Below are 13,093 nucleotides of genomic sequence, written 5' to 3'. Positions count from 1 at the left end.
CAAAGCCTTTTTGTTGTCATAAGTTACTTTATAACTAGTAACTCCTGCTTACTTAAAGGACAACTTTGTGTCTAAACAGGCATTATATAACTCGAGCTATTCTCTTCCCAAGGAAACGAGTATCCCTATTGTCATCTAATACTGTGATACTACGGTCTAAAGTTTTTTGGAATGTTTATAAAAATCCGTTGATAACGCTTGAAAATGAATGTCTGGCCTGATTTGTCCAGGCAATTGAAGCATCGCTTTATCTTTCGAGTAGGTTTAAGTGATCCCACCTAGACTGTGGCAGAGTGAAAGCGCCAGAGTCTACTAGTGTCTAAAGAGATGCTGCAATGTGAATAGCACCTTCGTTCATGGATCTAAGTTGCAGAAGTGAAAAAGAAAATTACAGTTTAATCAGGAGGGCAGGTCTTTCCCGTGATGTTCTTGTGATAGTGATTAAGTCTTATTCTCTGGACCCTGCTTGTCAGGTTCAGAGACAGGAGGCTTTATGTGCCATGAAGGTTACTGTAACAAAATATTAAAGGAAATGAACGTCCACAGGTGAAGCACCATCTGACACTGACATCAGCCACGTTCTTGTTTAGGGATAAGTTAAGCCACAGTAGGAGGGACTTTGCAATGTCTTGTCATCTCAAGCTCTGCATTTGAAATTGCTAAACAAAGGAATTTAAAGTACAATTTCCATCTAGAATTTGATCTGGAGAGTATTTTAACTTTAAAATCAGAATATGGAATAATTAGGAAGCAACAGAGCCTTTAAAAGTACAACACCATGGGGACTCAGGGGAAGGTGTGGGAGGGGGGTGAGGGATAAAAGACTACACATTGGATACAGTGTACACTGCTCAGGTGATGGGTGCACCAAAATTTCAGAAATCCCCACTAAAGAACTTATTCATGTAACCAAACACCACTTGTCCCCCAAAAACCTATTGAAATAAAAAAAAATACTGTAAAGAAAATAAAAAGGCAAGACACAAACTGGAAGAAGATATTTACAACACGCAAATTGACAACACTACACATTGGTATAGAAAAGACTATATATAGTTCAGGATGATAAGAACTTAAGTCATCAGAACATAACTTCCTCACTAAAAATTGAGTCAGATCATTCTACTACTATGATAGTCTGAAAAGCAATACAGAAAACATTTTAATTGTATGAGAAAATATTCATTGATGTTACATGTAAACTAGATTACTTATCTGTATTATTTCATCCTGGCCCTATAGTATATATTTCATGGGATAAATAAGAAAGAATAACACTGTTGAAATCAAACGACCTGTGTCATCATTTCCTTTATGACACTTATCTAGCTGCTTGAGACCCTGGAACTCTTGTCTGAACCTTGATTTTTCTGTGTAGAATATTCCTCTAACACTTGAGCAAACACTCTTATCAAGAAAGACATTCACTAGTACTATATAATTGCGCATTTGTTTCAACAAAAATTTACTGAGATTTAGATAGTTTTAGTTACAGGACAATTAAGACTTTCTTATTATTATATGTATACCAGAAATGCCTGCATTGACTTTTTCAGAGGTGAGGGTTCCACTAGTTTTCATATATACAAAAAAAAAATTGATAAAAACTCTAAAAATATATTATTATAGTATTATTATTTCGGTTGGTTTAACAGCAAAAACCGTGATTACTTTTGCACAAACCTAATATTTTGAGAGAAGCTAAGTGTATGATATTTTAAAATATTTCTTCATTTTTTACCACAAAGAAAACTTGTTATGAGTTAACACTGATTATTATTAACAACAAAATTTTAAAATAAAATATAAATAGGTTACATAAAGATTTATCAATGACCAGTAATTATTATTATTATTTTTTTTTGAGACAGAGTCTTGCTCTGTCGCTCAGGCTGGAGTGCAGTAGCGCAGTCTGGGCCCACTGCAACCTCCATCTCCTGGGTTCAAGCGATTCTCCTGTCTCAACCTCCTGAGTAGCTGGGATTACAGGCTCGTGCCACCACACCTGGCTAATTTTCGTATTTTTAGTAGAGACACGGTTTCACCATGTTGGTCAGGCTGGTCTCAAACTCCTGACCTTGTGATCTGCCCGCCTTGGCCTCCTAAAGTGCTAGGGCTACAGGTGTGAGCCACGGCGCCTGGCCTATGATCAGTAATTATTAAAAGCCACATTGAATAATAAAATATTCATCACATCAGTGAAGCCATTCCTAAAATAGCAATGCTCTATTGTATTCATTGACGTATCCCCAGAAATTACAACAGTCTCTACCATATAGTAGACAACCAAAAGTCGTTATTGAATTACTAAATTATCTCATACATACCATCTCAAACAACTTTGAAACTTTAAAACAAGTTGGAATCACCAATTAATACACTCACATATACACACTACTTAAATATCAAAATATCTTAATATTTTTTGATATTTCTTGCTTCTCTTCTCTTCCACCTCCTGATATGGTTTGGCTGTGTCCCACCCAAATGTCAACTTGAACTGTAGCTCCCATAATTCCCACGTGTTGTGGGAGGGACTTGGTGGGAGGTAATTAAATCATGAAGGCGGGTCTTTCCCATGCTGTTCTCCTGATAGTGAATAAGTCTGATGAGATCTGATGGTTTTATAAAGGGGAGTTCTTCTGCACAAGCTCTCTTGCCTGCTGCCATGTAAGATGTGCCTTTGTTTCTCCTTTGCCTTCTGCCATGATTGTGAGGCCTCCACAGCCATGTGGAACTGTGAGTCCATTAAACCTCTTTTTTTTTAAATAAATTACCCAGTCTTAGGTATGTCTGTCTTTATTAGCAGCATGAGAATGAGCTAATACGTCTCCTCACAGGATTTCTTCACGTCATCATTCCGGAATCCAGTCTCTCTGTATTCTCAAGTTCCGTATGCTGCATGACAAACCTAACTGAATTCGAAAACTAATGAAAAAGTTACTTCCTTTAGCTCACCTTCTATTTCCTCATTAAAGCTAGTATACTAGTAGCTAATTTAAAATCAAAAATAAATATGACAGTTTTTAGAACGCTTATACAAAATGCTTATACCTGGCAAGTTCTGTTTATGCTCCATCAAAAACACTTAACATTAAAAAAGAAGAAGTTCCCTTTAAGTTCCCGGCTTACAGATTTAAAATTCAAACATTCTTTATACTGTCGTATCATTCCCTGTTTCTTTAATGATTCTCCATATTCCAACCCCAAAATAACTAAACTGTGATGCAGTGCTGTCCAATAGAACTTTCTGTGATAATGAAAATATTCCATCTTTGTGTTGTTCAATAATAGGATGGCTATTAAACATCTGAAATGTGGCTAATGATGTGACTGGGGAAATACATTTTGATTTTAATTTTAATTCATTTAAATTTAAATAGTCACATACAACCAGCGGCAATGGTATTGGAGAGTGCAGCCCTGACTCCTAACTTTCAAGGTGCCACAATACAGCCTTATCCTACCTACCAGGCATCATTCCTACAATGTTCTAAACAACAGGCTTTCCTAGCATGCCCTGATGCACTTTGTACTTTTTCTCTGTTGACAGGATTCTATTTTCTTAAATAATACCCTCCTCGTGTTTTGTTTTTTTTTAATCTATTCAAATTTTATCCACCCACTGAGGACTAATTCAATTTCCACCTTCTACTCAAAGCCCTGCATTAAAATCCTAATTCAACAATTTCCTATCCAAATCAGCCATCTCCATTATGCTATACTGTTACCCTGTACCTTATTTACCTGTTGCCTGGGCTTGTTTACAGGTTGTTTTGCCAATGTGCTTTCCCTTCCTTGTCACCCCAAGGGAGTTAAGCTCTTTAAATAATGAAGAAAAAAGTTAAATTTATTTGTCCCTCAAATGACCTACAGAATCCTAAACATAAAACCATTGCTCAATAAATACTTTTTATTTGATATGAGCAAAACAATTTGAATATATTAAAATGATTCACTCTTCATGTTTTGCCATAATAGAAAAGAAAGACATGATCTTGACAGACTTTTACACATTTACAAAGTTACCAAAATAGTCTCCAAATTCAAATTGCAAGTCAAAAATTCTAGGGCTTGATTTTAATCCATCGTTTCATTTTCTAAGGATCCCAAGTCACCCTGCAGATCTGCACTCATCTTAACTCATAAATTCCCCCCAGGACAGAGAGGCTCCCGTCTTCCTGTAAATCATTCAAGCTTAACTTCATGATAGAAAACGTTAATTTGATTGTATTTTTTTAGTCATACTTTAAATTTTAAAAGAAAGTGCTGCCCTCTTGTGAAATGAGCTAGAAGATTTATCATTTCACTGACAGTTGTGTAAATACTACAAAGGGATTAAAAGTTAAATTTTAACATTAAAACAAAAATAGGGTTTATCTCAAAGTTGTATGTGTTTCCCCTGAGGTCTCTCCCCACTGTGCTTTTCTGCTCTGTTGGTGAATTTCCCAACCAAACGAGAAATGGATATTAGGGTAAACTGCTCGTCCTTGCACTATAATTGAAAAATAATGAATGAGTGGTGTATTTTCACTCTATTGGGAATGAAAGGCTGTAGTTTCTCTATATTACTGAAGGAATAAAGGGAACAAGAGCCAGCAAAGGAGAAGATGCATCAGTGACAACATGGGAAGACACAAGTCAACTCACTGTCTGACCTTGGGCAAGAGTTTAACCCATACATGCTCTACTCTCAGCTATAAAGTGATTATTTCAACAATATTCCAAACTGTGTAGAGTTGTGTTAATGTTAAGTAAGAAGTGTAGGTGACATAAATAGCATAGTGTTTACCATCACACAGTAAGTGCTTATTATAAGTCATTTAAACAATAGGGTCCCTGAGAAAATCTAACAACTGTAATATATGTGGTCCTTTATTCAGGCTTTCACTATGTGGCACAAGTACTAGATACTGTGAAAAAATACATATGAAAGTATTATTTTACAGGAGCTTCCATTTTGAACTATCCATGTGTGAAAGTTGTTGATACCAAAATGGAATCAATTATGTCAAACCCTAGCAAATGGAGTTGGAAGGCCAAGAAGGGGGTGCCCTCACTCACAAATGCCTGTAAAGGCCTTATAGGAGACATTCCTGCATTTACTGCACATTTGCCTGTAACAGGACTTTTAGCAAGGAAATTCCCCTAGACCGCAAAGCTCCAGATAAGCAGCTTGCACAAGGACATCTGTCTAGTAATGATGTCTTTAACAATGATTTGTCGCCAACTCTTACAGCAAGCTCTTGTAACCAATGATCTTTCTGGTTTAACAAACAGTTTATGAAGACTTCTCTTTGTCTTTAAAAGTCTCCCTTTGGTCCCAGTCTCCTTGATGTGCCTGTGATCTGGCTCAGCACACATTTTCTGGGTTATAATCCTCTGCTATTTTCAAATAAACTCCTCTGTTCTGGAGAACCTAAGTTTCTTTTCAGATTGACACATGAAGATACATGAAAAATTATTCCATAGTTTCATGAAGAACAAGTATGAGCAGATTCACAATTGACAGAAATGACCAGTATAAATCCTATGGTCTTTAAGGATCTAATTAAATATATCAGTTCACTCGAAACCTACCTGAGTGACAAATAATGAATTATCTCAATTCTAAGGGTATAAGAACTAGAAAGGAGAAAACAAATCCCAAACTGAGTATTATCCAATACAGTTTTCTTTCTTTCCAGAGTGTGTTTTTTGTAATTAGATTTTGCTTTTACTCCTATCCTCTCTTCTGGAATTAGGATGAAGGGACGATGAGAGATTGGCTGGACAAAATGGCATAGCAAGAGCAGACTGAGCTATTTTGACTATATCTCTAACATCATTAACAAACTTGAGTAACTCACACACTGGTTTTCATTTACCTACCACATTGGGTCTCACATGTAAATTGGTCCATTTACATAAGAATATTAAGAACAGGTGTGCCCATTTTAAAACGTGTTTAAAATGCAGAACATTCTTTGATTTTCGGTACACTGAGGGAGTTGTCTACATAAAGTAATCTTTAGAAAAATTCTTTTGTAATGTAGGAGATCTTTTGACAAATTAAAAGCCGCCCCCTGATACATTTGCTTTCCCAGTTTGAATTTTTATGTGTGAGAGGTTTTCTTGACTTAGGAAAACCTCCCATTTCTTGATCGGTATTATGATAGGGAATAAAGGAATGTTGGCATGGTGAAGTGAAAAAATGCCTCAAGGAGAGTATGGATCTTATATTTCCTTAATATAATACGTATTTTCTCTTTTTAAACAAAATCTCTTTTTAAAAATAACCTGTAAGAATGGAGGAATGACAGTTATGTTGTTCTGTTATTCTAATTAGTTGCTTGTCTGTTCAAATAGCAGACAGCCACAGAGGAACCTAGTAACATTTTGGTGAGCTAACTGTGGAAAAAAGTCTCCAATTAAACGCTAAGAAAGGAACTTAACATGCACACATTTTAAATTAAATAATGCTTTGACTTTACTGGAGTCAGGCAAAACCAATGTTGACTCATCATACACTTAAGGGAATGCTTCTACTAAATAAATGAAGGTTAAAAAGGTGGGAAAACATGCCTCAATAACTTTTCAAGCCGAATAGAATTGCATGACACTGTAACCACTAATTTTCTTAATCTTGTAGAGGGGGTAGAAGTCTGACAAAGTGAACTGTTAAGTAAGTATACAGTAAAATCGAAGGAGTAGACCTAGGCCTTGTTACCATTTATTTAATCAGGTAAAATAGAATCTGTTTAGTGACCCATATGAAAGATCAACAAGAAAAGGATTTCAAGTTCAGAGAATAAGAGAAATGAACCCCTAGAGTGTGAGCTAAATAATATGTTTTCAATAAAGGTGTGTTGATTCAATGTGATGGACCACTGAATACCACTTTGACATAAATTTTTTTAAAGAGTTGCTTTCTCCCCCACTCCCGTTACAAGCAGCCAACTCTGCTCTGACCTCCCACTTTTTGCCAGAGTCAGAACCATGCTTTGAGAAGCCCATAATACTCACATCACCAACATAGCTTTCTCCATACCTCCTGCCACTTTTAAAATTTGTTCTCCTTGAGCCCCAACAACCCCGTTATACAACACAGACTTCTTGATCATCACCTTTAAGGGTGTCTTCTCCAGATCCTTTTATTTTTTCAGATTCTTATGCATTTCCTCTAACCCTTCAGATTCTGTCTCTTGTTATTAATCAAAAAACTAACATCACCTGTATATTTGCCACCTTGTCAGTTTTGCAAAGTATCATTTTATGACGTGAATCCTATTTCCATTATTTACCTAAATGTTTGTGTTTTCTCTGTTCCTTCTAAATTGAACTAAGAGGAAAGCCCAAGGAATAATGCAGAAGTTATCTTTGAAGCCAGTAAATTTAAAGACATCTTCAAAACAAAATACTTTATAACAAAACAGTATCTAAGGACTATAACTATTTTAAAAGGTACAATTCTATTGAACTGAATAAACAAAATTATTTTTAATAATTAAGGCAGACACAAATAATTCCTTAGAGTGTCCTCAAGAACAAAAATTACTTGGGAATAGAATCCAATTTAATCCCTGGCATGGATATACTTCCAGGACTTTACAAAATTCTATGCTAATCTCAACCTAAAATAAACAATAGAGGGACTAACTCTCCACAACAAAGAGTTTATTGAGAATAGCAAAAAATTGCAATTCGGGTTATGCTTGCCATGGCCCACCACAGGTGCCTGCAAAGAGGCTGAAGCAAGGGGAAGCTTTTGAAAGAAAAAAAGTCCACGTGAACTGTTTAGAAACAAAGACCACTGGTTCCAGGAGCTTGTTACATTAGCTCATTGATGAAGGCAGCTCTTGTTAGGCAAACTTCCTTGTGTAAGCAGCTTATCTGGAATACTATGGTTCTGAGGAATTTCTTGGGAAAAGTTCCATCATAGGCATACATGTGTGTGCTCCCTTACTTCATGGCCTCCTGGCTCCATTTTATTACTGCTTGGCATAAACCACTCCATTTTGGTACTGGCAACTCTTACATCAACTAAATTCAAATTTATTATTACTCTTTAATGAAGTTGAGATAAAGTCGGTTTCTCTGACAAACTAAGAATTACAAAATGATACAGTTTTTTTTTAGAAAAACACTGTGGAAAAATGTAACTAAAACACTGCCAGGGAAAAAAATATAAATTAGGCCCTAAAAATATATGACTGATATATAGCCAAATATATAATTCCATATACTTTATATTTTATGGCTGTCATAATTATCTCCATTTTTAGAACTTCTTGAGATTATTATGATATTAACAGTTTGTAAAACTAAATCATATTACATGTATAATAAAATATTTATTTTTACTTCTTGATGAGTCAGATAAAAATCATTCATTTTGAATACGCTGGTATTTTATTCAAAAACCCTAATTCAGTTTAGAAAAGTATTGAACCTATGTATGAAGCTCTTATATTTTGCATCTCTGGATCCAAAATGACATGTAAGCATCAGCCATTTGAACAAATCAGGGAGATTTTTCCAATACTAATTTTAGAGTTAATTTAAAATGGCATAAGAGGATAAGGATTAGGAATTTTTACTTAACAAGCATTTAGTTCTGTGCATAAGGTTTCTACATAGGCCTACATAGGGTTTTGCTTTTCCTTCACATGTATTGATTTGCTTCACCAATTGTGGATTCATGCCTCTTATTCACATATTTCCCTGCTTTGCAAAAGCAAATATAAATTAGTCATACATGACTCAATATTAAGAAGAAAAGTTTCCCATTGATTTTGCCTTATTCAGGAAGATGATGAAAATAATTAACTACATTACAAATGCGACACGACAGAAATATCATGAACTCAATTGTGCAGGTAAAGCAATTTTAAAAAACATGTGTGCATGTTTCTAGAAGAATATAGTGCTGCAATTTTTGATCCAGTCTCAGGACAGGACCACCTCAGCAAAATTAACAAATTTTTTTTTTTTTTTTTTTTTTTTTTGAGATGGTGTTTCACTCTTGTCCAGGCTGGAGTGCAATGGCATGGTCTGGGCTCATTGTAACCTCCACCGCTCGGGTTCAAGCGATTCTCCTGCCTCAGCCTCTCAAGTAGCTGGGATTATAGGCACCTGCCCCCATGCCCGGCTAATTTTTATATTTTTAGTAGAGATGGGGTTTCACCATGTTGGCCAGGCTGGTCTTGAACTCCTGACCTCAGGTGATCCACCCGCCTCAGCCTCCCAAAGTGCTGGGATTACAGGCATGAACCACCGTGCCCGGCCCAATTAACACAAATTTTTAACAAAACAAAATTATTTACAAAATAAATAAAAATCTGAACATCATGACTATCCTTACAGGAAAACGTTAAACTGTTTTCTTCTTGTTTTACTCAAATGTAATATTTTAAACCTTAACTTACACTTTGGATACTTACAGTCTCCTTAAAATACATTATTTTCCATTCCTCTCTGATAGACCATAATCTAAACTTTCACCTTTAAAGTCCCCCCTACCAACTTCCATGACTCTTTCTCTAGTTTTAAAATGATAGCCACTCATATATTGTTACTTTCTAGTCTCCATCATTTTCTGATAGAGACATGAGCTGTTGACTACCCAGTACCTTTAAGTTTAGCCTTGAACTTTTCTCTCATGCACCAATAAGTTTTCCAGGACAATCTACTACAAAATAATAGATACTACTATAAAATAGTAGCTATATAGATACTATAAAATAATAATAATAACTCCAGGAAAAATATCCTGAAGATCAGGATGAAAGGAAGACTGAAGCAGAGGATTTGGGATTCTGATAGACTCCATGGAAAAATAAAAAGTTTACGTAAACTCAGAAGGAGCAAAAAAGTATTAAATTAGGCTCACAGTCAAAATTTCTCTGATTATGTAAAATCTATTTGAGAAGCACATCCAATAATACATTTTACAGTCATAAATATAATCTACCCAGGGAAATCAATATTAAAAAACCATACCAATATTTATTCCCTCAATTCTAGGGAAGACTATATAGTCAAAATAAAACAACTGCCCTACTGGGAAAAAAAAAATCTCCTCCTTCTTGGGCTGGGGAGACTGTGTGACTATTTTGTAATTTCCCCAAAATAAAGAAGGCATTACAAATTAAATAGTTAAGAAAAAGTGACGTTGTAGAGTCCCCTGAGAGAGTAGAGGAGGTGGACAGATTTGTGACATTTTATCGCTAGACGAAGTTTCCTGTCACTAGTACAAAACAGGAGGAATGGAGCCATTTGCAGCACAACTTATCTGAACAAGGGGAAGGCAAGCACAAAACTTCTCAAAAATCCCTCAAAATGTATTACTTTTGCCTCTTGGGATTAGAGTTAGAAAAACAAAAGATTGCAAACACAAAAAAAGAAGATATTAAGGTGACAATGAAATCAGATTATCAGAAAATGAAAAAGAAATGGCTTGAAATAAGACCTAAACATGACTAGGACAACTAAGACAAAAAATTAGGCTTTATACAACGAGTATAATCTCTGTGGACCCACACTACATATTAAATCCACACCTGTTAATTTTGCTGGCTCGTAATACCGGGTATTTGTATAAGTAGTCTGAATTAAAGGAAAATTAGCCATAATAAAAAGAGAAGTTCAGACCACGCTTTTGCAGCTTTTTAACTGGGTCAAAATTGGCCAGCCCAAACACAGACAGTAATTAAGAAAATATCATCATCTTTTCAAAAAGGGACGTACACTCTATGCCTTGTTTGAGATCTCATTAACTTGGAATAAGTTCTAGTCAAAGACAAACAGGTTTTACATACCTTACTAGATTTTAATTATAGCTAAATATAGTTGCTAATTTCATATTCATGTAAACACTTGCACTGCGTGTGTCAAGATTCCTCAGCAATATTTCTGTGAACTGAAAAGCATAAAGTCAACCAATCACTAATCAACCGCTTTATTCATGGCAATATTATTCGGGTCTTGAGTATTTTTTCCTTAATAACGAGTTCTACTCAATTGAATTTCTGAAAACATAAGAGAAACTCAAACTCTAAAAGTAGCATTTTGGTATCTACTTAATATAAGCATGGCATCCAGAATCTATAATTACCTTAGGGCCAAGGAATCATTTCCATAATGGGTTATGTAAACCCAGAATAAAACTCTACATGCCCCCCTAACCATCTGAATGGACCAATCCTCTTGGCCAAGGGCATTCCAGAGTTAACCTGAAAAACTAGTTCAGGCCAAGATGGAAGAGGTGGTCAACATGCCTCATTACACCCCTCCGGCATTAACATCAACACAGACTTTAAGTCTGATATGAAACATCTGTAATCTGTTCTCTCTGAAGCCTGCTACTTGGAGGCTTCCCCTGCAGGATAAAACTTTAGTCTTCACAACCCCTTATTGTAACCCAGACATTCTTTTCTACATTGAATAATTCTTTCAACCAATAGGCAATCAGAAAATTTTCATATCTACCTATGACCTGGAAGCACCCGTCCCTCCATTTTGAGTTGTCCCATCCCACCCTTCCAGATCGAACCAATGTAAATCTTAAATGTATTGATTGATGTATTATGTCTCCCTAAAATGTATAAAAGCAGGCTGTACCCCAACTACCTTGGGTACATGTCCTCAGGACCTCCTGAGGCTGTGTCATAGATGCATCCTTAACCCTGGCAAAATAAACTTTCTAAATTAATTGAGAACTGTCTCAGATACTCTTGGGTTCAGAGTTATTATCATTGGTAAGAATGAGTTAGGAACCCTAAGATACAATCTAGTGCACAGTCTGTACTATTAATAACCAATCTTCCTCAATTTCAAAGGAAAAAAATCTTTTATTTCACTTTATTTACTTATTAATCTGAAATAAATATTCTTTGTTCAGGAACTTCTGGTCTTCAAATGAAACTGATAACCAAAAGACTGCTGGCATTAAAAACTATTTCAACTGCAAAAATTAAAAATTAGTATATTTTAGATTTCAAAAACAATGAGAATCACAGTTGAGAAGCAGTTCTTTTCAAAACATTTTAATTTATAATATAAATATTGGGACCAAGTTGGCAGACTTTCATACAAACCCCTAATAATAACAGTTGTTAAAACAAGCATTTATATAGCAATTTTCATGAGATCAGAGCTTTGAATAAACAAACATAAACTGTACTCCTGATTATATACCTCCCTGCTCAAATCTGTAAGTGATAAGATACTCTTTAAGGGATAAAAACTTCACACTTTTTTTTCTGGCAATTTCTCAATAAACTCTAAATTCATGATCTTAGTACAGAAATATATAAATTGAATGTATGATATCGCTTTAGGAAGACGTAAAATAGAGTTTAGACACTGTAAAGCTTTTGGGGTTCCTTGGTATTATACTAAGGGATACACTTAATGTATCATGTTTGGGACTGGACTTTGGTGGTCCTGTCTAATCTACTCTTTATAATAACTCAATTCCATCTATAATATACTTGATAAGTATATTCCAATTTCTCTTTGCGCATCTGACACAGTGGGGAACTACTTCTCATTAACATTAGATTCCACAATTTGTTCTTGATATTAAGGTGGAGGGGGGAGATGTTTCCATGATATGTCTTAGCTTCCTCTTGTATCACAGAACCAACACATTTTCAAAAGATAATCCTTCCTGTATTTGACTATAACTATCATGATCCCTTGGTTTCTCTCTCTCTCTCTGTCTCTCAATCTCTCTCTCTCTCAAAACCAAAAACACTTTGTTCACTGGGCCATTTTTTCAAATCTTAATGTTGTCTGCATCATCTCTGGCACATGCTGGAGCCTTTCCTGGGAATAGCCTCCCTCTCTCCTGCCCCTGATAATGCCTCATGGACCTGTGGCCAAGATACTATCAACACATTCTTCAGAATTATCTGCAGATGCTCTTCCCTGGAAAGTCTGCTGTGGCATCTCAAAGCTTTGTTAATGCCCCTCTTCCATACAGAAACTCCCACAGCAACATGGCACAGACAGCCCTAACACAACACAGATCACCCTGTCTGTTTATACAGCTTCATGATTCAAAAAAATACTGAAAATAAAAGCAATAAGATAAGAAAAAAAAAAGTAA

The 13,093-nt window shown here is 35.5% G+C and overlaps 1 protein-coding gene across 8 annotated transcripts in view; it reads right to left on the bottom strand.

The window, feature by feature from the left end:
• Positions 1 to 13,093, bottom strand: part of UTRN (utrophin) — a 562,884-nt gene that overhangs the window by 201,270 nt on the left and 348,521 nt on the right. The window lies entirely within an intron of this gene.

This window comes from Gorilla gorilla, chromosome 5, assembly GCF_029281585.2.
Source record: "Gorilla gorilla gorilla isolate KB3781 chromosome 5, NHGRI_mGorGor1-v2.1_pri, whole genome shotgun sequence".
NCBI classification, from domain to species: Eukaryota; Metazoa; Chordata; class Mammalia; order Primates; family Hominidae; genus Gorilla; species Gorilla gorilla.
Note: the sequence above shows the minus strand (reverse complement) of the source record. Positions and strands in the feature narration are given on the sequence as shown.